Source organism: Moschus berezovskii, chromosome 23 (genome assembly GCF_049115385.1).
Source record: "Moschus berezovskii isolate FMDL1 chromosome 23, NW_MosBer_1.0, whole genome shotgun sequence".
Taxonomy (NCBI): Eukaryota; Metazoa; Chordata; class Mammalia; order Artiodactyla; family Moschidae; genus Moschus; species Moschus berezovskii.
In genome coordinates, this window is record NC_142482.1 from 40126724 (window position 1) to 40137700 (window position 10977).

Consider the following 10977-nt stretch of genomic DNA (forward strand, 5'->3'; position numbering starts at 1 on the left):
ATGGCAGCCCACGTCAGTATTCTTGCCTGGAAAATCTCATGGACTGAGGAACCTGGCAGGCGGACTTCACTTTCACTTTCTTATATACCCTAAGTGTACATGCACAAACCTGCCTCCCCAAATTCCCTGAAACTAGTCTGAACAAAGGAAAATGAAAGATACAATCCAAGTTAACCGTGATTCATATGCCTTAAGGCTAGGTAGTTAACAGTGGACAATTATCAATAGGCCTGTGGTCATATCCCAATAAGCATAATAGAATGTATGATTCTATTCTGTTACCCACATAATTAGGGCATTCTTTTAGGCTATGGAGAGCCCTGGAGCTCTTCCTTCTGGGGGTCTGGTTTTCCAGTTGGTATGTTGTTTCCATAGATACTAAGTCCACAGTCTGGCCCAAGATGGAGTCCTGCTTTCAAGATAGAGCCTGTTCTGTTTCCTCCTTCAACTTCATGGCAAATAGATGGGAAAACAATGGAAACAGCGAGAGAGTTTGTTTTTTTGGGGGGCTCCAAAATCACTGCAGATGGTCACTGTACCCATGAAATTAAAAGACGCTTGCTCCTTGGAAGAAAAGCTATGACAAACCTAGACAGCATATTCAAAAGCAGAGACATTACTTTGCCAACAAAGGTCCATCTAGTCAAAGCTATGGTTTTTCCAGTAGTCATGTATGAATGTGAGAGTTGAACTATAAAGAAAGCTGAGCACCAAAGAACTGATGCTTTTGAATTGTGGTGTTGGAGAAAATTCTTGAGAGTTCCTTAGACTGAAGGAGGTCAAACTAGTCCATCCTAAAGGAAATCAGTCCTGAATATTCACTGGAAGGCCTGATGCTGAAGCTGAAGTTACAATACTTTGGCCACCTGCTGTGAAGAACTGACTCATTGGAAAAGACCCTAATGCTGGGAAAGATTGAAGGCAGGAGGAGAAGGGAATGACAGAGGATGAGATGGTTGGATGGCATCACTGGCTTGATGGACATGAGTTTGAGTAGGCTCTGGGAGTTGGTGATGGACAGGGAAGACTGGCGTGCTGCAGTCCATGGGGTCACAAAGAATCGGACATGACTGAGTAACTAAACTGAACTGAGTGGCCTTCAGGCAAATCTCTGGGATTGATGGTTACTAAGTAGGGTTTCTAAGCAGGCCTCGGTCCTTCCTGCCTCTTCAGTGTCTTCCATGCCCCTATCCCAGAAATGTAAGAAATCCTAGAGAGCATCAGACAGCTAATCCCTGGGTCCTCAGGGAATGATCTGGGAGCAGAAGGAATGGGGCAGGTGGTATGTGCTCAGGTTAAATCTGTTTGTAGAGTTTTCTCATCTAACTTACATCATCTTATTTTCTAAGGTTTTTATTCTCACTTGTTGGAGCCCCTGGTCTATTTCATGGTAGAAGATAAAGAGGGAGGAGAAGGTGGCCCCCTTTTGAAGAGGTCCCCTGAAATATTTTCACCTCCTAAATGACCTGAGCCCTGCAGCCCAAGTGTCCTCATTTGTATCACCCCAGGGTCAACTTGATCCTCCTCCCTCACCCAAATCTTCGGTTTTCAGAGTTCTGAATTTTGGTGTTACGGAGTTTTGTTTTCTTTAGAATTGTACTCTGCTTCACTGGTGCAACTTCCTGCCTAAGAGTTGCATTAGGGCAGGATGTGGTGGGAGTCTGTGTGACTAGCAATTAAAAAAGCCAAACAAGCAACACTTTTTGTGTTTCCACAGAACTCAAAACAGGGGGCAGAAGTCAAACACAGGGGTGATGGTGGTGGAGGGTTAGCGGCCCAGTTTCCTCTCAGCACTTGATTTTTCTGGTTGAAGAGGTGTCAGAGGTGAGAGTAGCAATACCATTCTTTGCTCAGTCCTATAACTGAAAATCAGCCTTTCTGGAGCCAAAAGTTATCACCAGATTCCACTGGATGCACCTCCTGGAGGTTGGTACTTCCTATATGTTTCCTTGTACACTGACTTTTCCCTTCAATCAGCTGTCTTTCGCTGGAAGAAAATTATTTTTAAGCTTGTGGTTGGTGGAAGCCAGCACTTTTCTTTCTAGATGAATTATTTGACTAGCCCCACTTTCCTGTGCAGTCTTGGCAATTGGTTTAAAAATATTTTCATTTTGACTTTTTAATTCTCCTGAACTTTCCAGGAGTCTACCAAGTTCTGGGCAGAGACATTTCCCTATGTCATTGCATACTATACACTTTAGGTCAAAATACTAGGAGTTTCAAAGAATACCAAGGAGAGATAAGAAAGCATTTTTAAGTGAACAATGCAAAGAAATAGAGGAAAACAATAGAATGGGAAAGAATAGAGCTGTCTTCAAAAAAAATTAGAGCTACCAAGGGAACATTTCATGCAAAGATAGGCAAAATAAAGGACAGAAATGGTATGGACCTAACAGAAGCAGAAGATTTTAAGAAGAGGTGGCAACAATACACAGAAGAACTATACAAAAAAGATCTTCATTACCCAGATAACCACAATGGTGTGATCACTCACCCAGAGCCAGACATCCTGGAGTGTGAAGTCAAGTGGGTCTTAGGAAGCATCAGTATGAATAAAGCTAGTGGAGGTGATGGAATTCCAGCTGAGCTATTTTAAATCCTAAAAGATGATGCTATGAAAGTGCTGCACTCAATATGCCAGCAAATTTAGAAAACTCGGTAGTGGCCACAGGACTGGAAAAAGGTGTTTTCATTCCAATCCCAAAGAAAGGCAATGCCAAAGAATATTCTAACTACCACACAATTGGACTCATTTCACATCCTAGCAAGGTCATGCTCAAAATCCTTTAAGCTAGACTTCAACAGTATGTGAAGCAAGAACTTCCAGAAGTACAAGCTGGATTTAGAAAAGGCAGAGGAACCAGAGATCAAATTGTCAACATCCACTGGATCATAGAAAAGGCAAAAGAATTCCAGAAAAATCTACCCCTGCTTCACTGACTATGACAAAGCCTTTGGCTGTATGGATCACAACAAACTGTGGAAAATTCTGGAAGAGATGGGAACCCCAGACCACCTGACCTGCCTCGTATGAAACCTGTATGCAGGTCAAGAAACAACTGTTAGAACTGCACATGGAACAAGGGACTGGTTCCAAATTGGGAAAGGAGTACGTCAAGGCTGTATATTGTCACCCTGTTTATTTAACTTCTATGCAGAGTACATCATGTGAAATGCTGGACTGGATGAAGCACAAGCTGGAATCAAGATTGCTGGGAGAAATATCAAGAACCTCAGATATGCAAATGACACCACCCTAATGGCAGAAAGGGAAGAGGAATTAAAGAGCCTCTTGATAAAGGTGAAAGAGGAGAGTGAAAAAGGTGGCTTAAAACTCAACATTCAAAAAACAAAGATCATGGCATCCGGTCCCATTACTTCATGGCAAATAGATGGGGAAACAATGGAAACAGTGACAGACTGTTTTCTTGGGCTTCAAATCACTACAGACAGTGGCTGCAGTTGTGAAATTAAAAGACGCTTGCTCCTTGGAAGAAAAGCTATGACAAACCTAGACAGCATATTAAAAATCAGAGACAGTGCTTTGCCAACAAAGGTCATATAGTCAGAGCTATGGTTTTTTAGTAGTCATGAACAGATGTGAAAGCTGGACAATAAAAAATACTGAGTGCTGAAGAATTGATGCCTTTGAACTGTGGTACTGGAGAAGACTCTTGAGAGTCCCTTGGACTGGAAGGAGATCAAACCAGAGAATCCTAAAGGAAATCCTGAATATTCATTGGAAGGACTGATGCTGAAACTGAAACCCCCAATACTTTGGCCACCTGATGCGAACAGCCAACTCACTGGAAAAGACCCTGATGCTGGGAAAGATTGAAGGCAGGAGGAGAAGGGGATGACAGAGGGTGAGATGGTTGGATGGCATCATCGACTCAATGGACATGAGTTGAACAAACTCCGACAAATAGTGGAAGACAAACCTGGTGTGCTGCCGTCCATGGGGACTGAGCGACCGAACATCAGGATGTCAGGATTGGTATGCCACCCTGTGGCCATAATGGAGAACTGCATCATCTCCAGAATTTCGGAGAGCGAGTCTCGATCCTGAAATACTGTAGCAAATATCCCTTGAGCTAAGGTCTAGGATACTAATTTTAGTTTTTAAGCTGGATTTTACCCACAGAATTCCTGATTCAGTAGGTCTGGGGAGGCACCTGAGAATTTTACATTTCTACGTTCCTGAGAGATGTCGTTCCTGTTGGTTAGGAGGCTGCATTTTAAGAAGCTCTGTCCTAGTTTAGTGAAAAGTCAGTAGTATAGAGCCCTCAGCTCCATCACTAAACGTTCCCACCCAAATCTAAACCAAAGGCGATCAGGGTGTTGCAGTCTGTACAGTCTGTATTGAAGAGATGGAGATTGTAATCTGTACCAGCCCCTGACCACAAGGGGGCGCGTTATAAAATTGTCTGTTTAATTAGTTCATCAGGAAAAGCTCAGAAAAGTGCAAGGAAATGAGAGCCCAGATGAAGTCTGGCTTACCCCGGAGAAGCCCTACGGTTGACCAGGGCACACTGGGACATGGACAAAATCGAACTTGGCCACCTTTCCAGACCCTTCCTTTAATTTTATTTACTTAACATTTTGGCTGGGGGACATGCGGAATCTTAGTTCCCTGGCCAGGGATGGAATCTGTACCCGCTTGCAGTGGAAGTGCAGAGTCTTAACCACTGGAACCACCAGGGAAGTTCCCAGACCCTTTGTATTTGTTTGGCTTCTCCATATGTCTGGGTTTCATGTTCTGAAATGTCTTGCTCTTAGAACTCTACCTTAACCTGTGAATGAAAAATGATCACATTTCCAGAAATTCCTGAAGTGAAAATTGCCTGTAATTCAAAGGGAAGGGCTTTTATGAGTCTTTAAAAGTGCGCTTCAGGCACCTTGTCAGGCAGTTGTGTTACTGTTTTTAGTGCATGTGTCTGGTGTGCAAATCCACCACGATGTTGGGATTGCCTCCTAATAATACCGTAGATGCTGATGAAACTTCCCCTCTTTGGGAGATCTCATCCAGACACAGGGAGGGATATGGCCTGTGTGAGACACTAATCTCAGATGACATTTTCTTTGTGAGATACAGCTAGATACAGCTCCCAGATATGATGAGCATCCATCAGAAAGATGGGGCAAAAGCCACATTGGATTTGGGAAGCAGATTCAGATTTGTCAGTAGATTCTTTAATCTTGGGTGAAGGTGGACATTGGCCACCCAGAGATCTCTCTGATAACTGGCTCCTCCCTGTATCTTTTCCTTCTTTCCTGATGAACATATGCTTGTCTGCTCTCTGCTAGAAATCTCCACGTGAATAAATAGAAATGTTAATTCTCTTATATCTGGGGTCATAATTCAGAATTTAGAAACTTCCTGTCTATTGTGAGTGGTATTTGCCATAGCAACCAAGGGGACAGCTTGTATTGGCCAGGATTCAAGCTTCCTTGGTGGCTCAGATGGTTAAAGAGTCTGCCTGCAATTCAGGAGACCCAGATTCGATCCCTGGGTCAGAAGATCACCCAGAGAAGGTAATGACTACCCACTCCAGTATTCTTGCCCGGAGAACCATGGACAGAGGAGCCTGGTGAGGAGCCATGGAGTTGCAAAGAGTTGGACACAACTGAGTGACTAACACACATACACAATGTAGTTCAAGATCCCTTGGTAGCAGTGGTGGGGAGGGAGCATTTACCAGATCTTCTTTTTGGTTCTTTATCCAAGAATCAGCCAAAAGAAGTAGAAAGTCCTCAGGGAAATTGACATAGAATAGTGGAGCTTGAACCTGACAAAGAGCTCAATTGATTCAGCCCTTTTCCTTTCAGCCCTCCTCTCTGCTATCTTTTCTGTGCTCATGACGCTAGATCTTGTTCGAGAAAAACTTTAACAAGCCTTACATATTATCCACAAAGTAAGGATGAGGTAGATTGAACAAAGAAAATGGCAGAATAGAAAAAAATAAGATGATGTCAGATATCAGGTGAATATTTCAAAAGTGTACTGTGAGGGAATGTACATTTCCTGAAGATGACTTAAAAATTTGGCTTTAAGTTTACTAGTTGTCATGCAAGCAGAGCAAAGTGATTAATTGGTTTCTTAAAAAGTTAAACACTTTCCATATGATCCAGCTATTAAACACCTAAATATTAACTGAAGAGAAATAAAAGCAGACAAAGACTTGTACATAATGTTCAAAGCAGCTTTATTTGTAATAACCAGAAACTGAAAACAACCCCAATTTCCACCAATAGGTTAATGGATAAATATTTTGCCATATATTTGTATAATGGAATAACACAGCAATAAAAAGAAATGAGCTGTTGATTCACACAACATAGATGACTTTCAAATTAATTGTGCTGAATGAAAAAAGTCACAAAAGAGTACCTACTTTGTGATTCCATTATATAAAACTCTAGAAAAGGCAAAATAATCTATAGCCACAGAAAGCTGATCATAGGTTGCTTGGGAATGAGCAACGTGTGGAGGGGTAGAAGGGAGAAATTGAAACAGGACATGAGAAAACTTCTGAAGGGCTTGAATTCTTTCATGTTACGCATGCGGGGATGGTTTCACAGGTGTGTGTGTGTGTGTGTGTGTGTGTGTGCACGTGTGTGTGCTCAGTCGTGTCCGACTCTTTGCGACCCCATGGACTATCTTCAGGCCAGAATACTGGAGTGGGTAGCCTTTCCCTTTTCCAAGGAATTGTCCCAACCCAGGGATTGAACCCAGGTCTCCTGCATTGCAGGTGGATTCTTTATCAACTGAGCCGCCAGGGAAGCCCAGATTCACGGGAGTGAGCATTATTTCCTCAATCAGCTAGCAAGCACCATCTGGGCAAAATCACCACTCTCTATTTCTCTGGTATTCACCACAGTGCCAAGCAGAGCAGTGGGCATATGGAAGGCCTTCAGTAAATGCTTGTAAAACTGAATAAAGTATTGCATATAAGAAAACGAGTATGGATTGGATTCTTAATAATGACTGAATATTTGCCTCCGAGACATGGTTTCTGATGGTCTCCGCTCATCTCATTTTTTTGTTCTGTGTGTCTCTGACTCTTCTGTACTTTGCATTATATCTGCTCTATAGTGGCTTGGTTGTCTTTATGTCTGTGATGGGTGTGGAGTCTTCCTCCACTCCTTTGAATCTTGGTGCAGGAGGTCACTGACACTCCAAGAAGATCCTTCTCTCTCCCAGCAAAGGTGTCCAATGTGCAATGGATATTATCCTCTGTACAGATCTGTCTGGCTCTCTAATAAAACCATTTATTCAGTTCAGTTCAGTCGCTCAGTCGTGTCTGACTCTTTGCGACCCCATGAATCACAGCACGCCAGGCCTCCCTGTCCATCACCAACTCCCGGAGTTCACTCAAACTCATGTCCATCGAGTCGGTGATGCCATCCAGCCATCTCATTCTCTGTCGTCTCCATCTCCTCCCGCCCCCAATCCCTCCCAGCATCAGAGTCTTTTCCAGTGAGTCAACTCGTTGCATGAGGTGGCCAAACCATTTATTAGGAGACACTATTTTGTGTGAGACATTGAACTTGGCTATTTAACAAGTCTATAAATCCTCAACAAACCAGAAGAAATACTCTATTATTATGCAAATTTTATGGATAAATAGATTAAGGCTCAGAGTGATGATATAGTTCTCCTGTTATCACACAGGTAATCACTTGGAAAAATTATGATCTTGAATTACAGACATTATAATCTATTTGCTTAACCACTCCTGGAGTGGGTAGCTATTTTCTTCTCTATGTTATCTTCCTAACCCAGGAATGGAACTCAGGTCTTCTGCACTGCAGACGGATTCTTTATCAGCTGAGCCACCAGGGAAGTCTGATTCTCATAAGAACTTACCTTTCTTGAAACTTTTTTCATTGCTCTCACTTCTTAGCTGCTAAGTCACTTCAGTCGTGTCTGACTCTGCGCAACGCCATAGGCAGCAGCCCACCAGGCTCCTCTGTCCCTGGGATTCTCCATGCAAGAGTACTGGAGTGGGTTGCATTTTCCTTCTCCAATGAATGAAAATGAAAAGTGAAAGTGAAGTCGCTCAGTCGTCCCTGACTCTTAGCGACCCCGTGGACTGCAGCCCACCAGGCTCCTCCGTCCATGGGATTTTCCAGACAAGAGTACTGGAATGGGTTGCCATTGCCTTCTCTTCTCACTTCTTAAGGGCTTTTCTACCTGGTGATGGATTTACTTAGGTATAATTATGTGTGTTAAGTACTAACCAGCAGGACCACCCAGAGACTAAATGCCTTACCTTAGAATGTACAAATATCCAATAACTTTAAGGATCATTACTTTGGTTGGGAATTTTATTATCTTCACTTGTGAGGATGACAATTTGTAACATTTTCCCAGTTGTCAACTTGCCATCCTAAATTTTGCCTGTTTCTTAGGAGAAGGCAGAATAGTGTCTGTGTGCGTGCGTGGGTTGCTGAAGTCGGAGGAGGTGTTTGATTCCAGTAGTTCTTTAAGGTAACATTTTCCTCCTGACAAGCTGCCCTCTCCCAGGAACCAGGCTTCCTCTCCCTTTGATCTTTGGTGATTTGGGGCTGACTGGGAATGGGGGTCATCATCAGTGACCCTTTGTCAAATCTCTGCCGGCCCCATTTTCTGGATGGTTCTCTTTAGGGCAGGCTTGACATCAGCATTCCGAAGGCTGTAGATGATGGGATTGAGGATGGAGGTGACTACAGCATAGAAGAGGGATACAAGGGGGTCAGTGGCGGGATCATAGCTGGCCTTAGGCCGGATGTAGATAAAGATGGCGGTGCCATGGAAGAGGGACACAACCACCAGCTGGGAGGAGCAGGTGGAAAAGGGTTTGACGCGGCCAGCAGCAGATGGGATCCGGAAGATAGTAGCCAGGATACACCCGTAGGAACCCAGGATGAGGCCAAAGGGACAGAGGATGAGGAGAGCAGCAGCCAGGATAATCTGTAGTTCATTGAGAGAGGCGTTCCCGCATACCAGCTGCAGGACAGCCTGGATCTCACAGAGGAAGTGTGGGATGGCCTTGGGGCCACAGAAGGGCAAGGAGAAGACAAAGGAGGTGTGGCCCAGGCCCACCAGTGCCCCACAGGCCCAATCGGACCCAGCTAGACCCAGGCACGTCCGTTGGCTCAGCAGCAGCGGGTAGCGAAGGGGTTGGCATATGGCGGCGTAGCGGTCATAGGCCATGGCTGCCAGGAGGCAACACTCTGTGGGACCAAAAAGGAGAAAGAAGAACATCTGGAGAGCATGACCAGAGCGAGGGGTGCGGCGCTGACTGGTGAAGCAGCAGGGGGGCCGTGACGTGGAGCCCTTCTCCAGGGTTGAGAGGTTTCAAAGGAAGAAGTACATGGGGGTCCGGAGGGTGGCGTCAGCGGAGACCAGCAGCCCGATGAGGAGGTTGCCGGCCGCGGTGAGCAGGTCGATGGTGAGGAAGAAGGAGAGGAGTAAGCCCTGGAGGTCAGCCGGGCGGGAGAAGCTGACAAGAATGAGTTCAGTCACCACAGAGGCGTTGGTAGGCAACCTGCTCAAATCCCTTCTGCTGAAGGACGAAAGAAATGGCGAGGGAAAGTTGCAATTACGGAATCGTGAGGTGGGCAAAGATGGCGTCTTGTTGGGACTGCTCTGTCCATCAGGTGGTTAAGACTTCTCCTTCCAGTGCAGGGGATGCGGTTCCAGGCCTGGTAGGGGAACTACGATCTCAGGTGACACAGGGTGTGGCCAACAATTACAAAGAAATAAACCTTGTTTCAAAATTTGAAAATTTAAAAAAGATAACCTCTTATTGTATCTGAGTAAAGCACTGGAACTTCCTGTCTTTTAGAATTTCGTGGCCTTTGAGGCAGCACAGCCTTGAGTCCTTACTAGACTCTTGCTGTTTCTTGGAACCCTGGGTGAATAGGGCTCTCTGTGCCTAACTCCGTCACCTGACTTCTCCCTGGTGGTGCCCACCTTTCATAACAACCCATTGAATTCTGTTTTCAGTTACTCCAGGGATGAGGGCTGGATCATTCTAGCCTCCTTTTTACTCTTTTCTCCCTTGCCCATCCTTACCACAGTGCTGGGGACAGAATGTTCCCTCCCAGCAGATATTTCCCTTCTCAAAGTCAGATGTGTTCCATGTTCAGGGAGGGCATGAAAAATCCCATTTTAGTCGGAATTTTCTCTCTGTGTTTTTTCCTTTCTGAGTCCATGTCTGTCTTTTACTTTCCTTCTTTCACGTTTCCTCTTTCCATTCCTCTCAATTTGTCTCCCCTCTCACACAATTTTCACATAGTTTTCCCCTTTTTCTTCAGTTATCAGATCCACTCAGGCTCTCTCTCTCTCTTTTTTCCCTGTCAGTTTCCCATTAGATAAATTTCATGGTTTTCAAAGGGGAGAGAAGAAATTGGAAATACCATCTCTCCTATAGGCAGTTAAAGAGTTAATTATCCAAAGGAGTGAGAATGACTCTCATTTTTAAAGATACTCAGGAAGGAGATGACAAGGTCCTTCCTGATTGTTATTTTTGCATTATATAGCCCTCAAACTTCATCTTTGTTTATCTTAATATGTATGCAAAAATCCAAACCACATATGTAAACTTCACTGATCCACACACTAACATATTACATTTCTAAACACAAGCACAGAAAAATAGCCCAATATCCTCAGATGCTAGAGTCAGCTAAGGTCACAAATAAATCATGTGTTGTATATACACACAGATATCACTACAAATAACAAGGAATGTGAAAATACATTTAACCTAAAAATATAAATACACCCAGATATATAATAGAAGCATAAATCTAAATTCTTTGCAAAAATATAGCCATATTCAAGAACATCTATTAATAATACAAGCTCAGACACTGGTGTCCTTCTGCAGTTCGAGAATCCTTGGTTCATTCCGCCTTAGTGGCTCTTTGAGTGTTTTCCAGGAGATGTTATCAGAATTCTTTTTATTTGAAGAAACAGCATAAAGG